Consider the following 3443-nt stretch of genomic DNA (forward strand, 5'->3'; position numbering starts at 1 on the left):
TAAAATCACGAACAAGCCTTCTTATCTTTACTGGCAATAGATAGAGATAGTGTTTCGAAGAAATGGTTTACTCAGCTTGACAAATGGAACGGACGTTCCAGTCAAAATGGACACCACCTCAGGAAGAGCTCAATTCTTTTATCTTGGCGGTTCGCGCATGCCCGCCCAGACGCGGGAGATTGCTGTGTTGCTAGTTGTACGCACCAAGAGAAGCAGCGCCATAGTATAGTATAGTTCGCAAACTTACGTTCAGGGGGGAGCGCGCAGTTTATGAAGTAAAGCCACCACGGCCGCATTAACCCTTTCGCTGCTACAGAGACCTGCTCCCCGCATTTTCTCATCACTGCACTGCTTGCCCGTGCAGACACATGGTGTTCCGACTGCTTTCACACTCTTATCATTCGATTCCACAAAAACTATTTGGCCCAAAAATTTGATTTTTACACATCTTCTTGATTGATACCTCCCTCCCCCCCCCCCCCCCCCCCCCCATAAATGACTTAATTTTGTTTCGATGTTCAACGCAGTTATTGTGCAGCATTAAATGTAGCAAACCATTGCACGAAATTTTTAAGAGTTTGCAGAGGTAAAAGTCCACAGCGTATACTTTCCATATGGTCGATTTTACTTGCCACTAGAAATTTCAAAAAAATAGATTCAAACGAATAAAATTCATGAAGTAAGACACTTCGATAGTGTTTTTAAATAAAGAAAATATTGAGCATCGAACAAGGTTTGAACTCAGAACTTTTCGCTTAGCAGCCATACACTTTTTTTTATCTCATTTTGTTCGCTTTTGTTCGTTGCATCTGCTCGGGGCGGACGTCGTAAGACATCCCTTTAAGTTCGTTGTTGATCGATTAGCTCAGTTTTTTTATTACAGGGGCCTGCTAACCCTCTGACCGAACACGCTGAGCTACCGTGCCGGCACTTAACCATTACGCTAACGCAGCTCGTCATTCAAGGTATCTCCCGGAGGACTTTAAAATATCACGCGAAATATCGACAAACACTGTTGGTATGACTATGAATTACCCACGTTTCGTCGAAGTACAATAGGAAATAACAATTACCGCTGTTCTTTATTGCGAAAAAGCGGTTAGTGAGAATGATACAAACACCTTTCCCTGCTATCGCCTGAATTAGGAGGCTTATTGCTTGTTTGATTTAATTAATTAATAGAATATGAAGCAATTGGTACAAAGAATGCTTTTTCCAAACTTTCTATAAAAGAAAGTCTGCTATCAAGACATTGCTTTTGTTCAGTTACTTTGAACGTTTCTAAAACTGAAGACACTCGTCCGTGCTCTGCACTGCAGTCGAGCTCTGGCAACGCCTTTCTTTGTTCATTGGCTGACTGTGTTTTGTGACGTCAGATGCGCAGAACGAACCTAAACTCGGCCGCCGTCGTAAATGACGCGCACTTTAGTCACTCATAAGCGAAACTCCCCAGAGCACAGCCCTCAGTTTTAGTGATAAGCTGGTCCAGTGGATACCCCGTCAGAAACTGAACACAGATCAAGCATGAAAACAGGAAGAAGGTGTACTGAATTGTGAAAAAAAAAAAAAAACCAAATAAAACTCCGAACGCTCCAAGGACAAGAATTTCAATACAGAGCAACCTAAAACATCAATTGCGTCGTGACCAACTGCACATGGTATGGGGCTGTGAAGTGTGCAAGCCCTGTTCAAACCTCAAAAAATGGTGCAAATGGCACTGAGCACTATGGGACTTGTTCCCATGTTTTCTCATTCTGGAAAAATCCCCCAGGCTATGGCTAAGCCATGTCTCTGCAGTATCCTTTCATCCAGAAATGCTAGTTCAGCAAGGTTCGCAGAAGAACTTCTGTGAACTTTGGAAACTAGGAGACGAGGTACTGGCGGAAGTAAAGGACGGGGCGTGATTCGTGCTTGGGTAGCTCAGTTGGTAGAGCACTTGCCCACGAAAGGCAAAGGTCCCGAGTTCGAGTCTCGGTCCGGAACACAGTTTTAATCTGGCACAAACTTTCGGTCGAGTAGCTCCTCAATTGGCATCACCAGGCTGAGTGCACCCCGGAAAATGGCAACAGCGCATGGCGGCTGGATGGTCACCCATGCAAGTGCCGGCCACGCCCGACAGCGCTTAACTTCAGTGATCTGACGGGAACTGGTGTATCCACTGCGGCAAGGCCGTTGCCTAAAAATATCGACATAACGGTCTATAAAAATATCGGCTACGCATTGTAAATACACTGCCAGTTTTAGAGCTGTATGTATCAGTATTGATTTATTATTAGATGTTCTGTACATCCGGTTAAAGGCGCTGCAGCCTGGAACCGCAAGACCGCTACGGTCGCAGGTTCGAATCCTGCCTCGGGCATGGATGTTTGTGATGTCCTTAGGTTAGTTAGGTTTAACTAGTTCTAAGTTCTAGGGGACTAATGACCTCAGCAGTTGAGTCCCATAGTGCTCAGAGCCATTTTTTTCTGTACATCAACAAGCTAGCAGCGTGCAGAGCAAGAATTGAAAAGGAAACGATGCACATTCACGCTTGGCGATAACCACTTTTGCTAATAATGGTAACTGCATATAAGTGACACAGTAAAAGATGTCCGATGGCTCCGTCGTTCTGTTTCGTCACATATGAGGTGTGTTCGGAACACTTCATATCCACTTCCCCCTTTTTCCTTTTTTTTAGCACTTGTATTGCCAAAACAGCGTGGTGAAGTTAAACGTAGCAGTTTCTTTTGGTAGCGCCTGTATTAAAAATTGTTTTGTAACGCTATTAGTGTGCTATTTCTTCACATCGGAAATCTTGTTATTCTATTCACGCCGCCACTCTCCCCCCCCCCCCCCCCCCTGCCTGGTGCAGTCGAACTTTTTCTTTGTTTTCACGTATACTTGCTTCACATAATGTAACAGAAAGGCTTGACGTGACGAAAGCTCAAAAAGTAATAAGACACTTTCACACAGTGAAAGTGCAACCATGTTCTGCTACAATCTCAAAGGAACAAAATTACGAGGAAAGTACAATACAAAATAGAAATACTGGCACTCGACATTGCTTTTTCGTTACCGATATTTCCGTGAAGAAGTGTCGCCGTTATTTTAGCAATGACCCTAGCTGTAATCTATCATATTTTAAAGAAATATTAACTTTTGTACTTCATGTCTAAGTGCAATATAAATGTACATGAAATACCTTTCGACAGAAATTTTTCAGTGATGCACGCGGGTTTGTCGAGCATTACAAAACTGTCTTATATTAGCTCGGATGCAGGGCAAGTTCAGAGGCAGTTGTTCATCTAACTTTCTGAAGCTCTCACGTTTAACTCTTTTTATATTAGTCATAATAGAAAATGTGTTGCAGCAACCTACAGCAAGACTCAGGTGAGGGTAATCTTGTTGAACAGAAACCCAGAAGTCGCATAAATCTGATTCTTGGTACTTCAGTTTTAAGGAGC

The 3443-nt window shown here is 43.3% G+C and overlaps 1 pseudogene; it reads right to left on the reverse strand.

Moving 5' to 3' along the window:
* Positions 1–2060: 2060 nt before the first annotated feature.
* On the reverse strand, positions 2061–2177 carry LOC126427551 (5S ribosomal RNA; annotated as a pseudogene).
* Between the last annotated feature and the right edge of the window lie 1266 nt (positions 2178–3443).

The sequence above is a fragment of the Schistocerca serialis genome, chromosome 11 (genome assembly GCF_023864345.2).
Source record: "Schistocerca serialis cubense isolate TAMUIC-IGC-003099 chromosome 11, iqSchSeri2.2, whole genome shotgun sequence".
Taxonomy (NCBI): Eukaryota; Metazoa; Arthropoda; class Insecta; order Orthoptera; family Acrididae; genus Schistocerca; species Schistocerca serialis.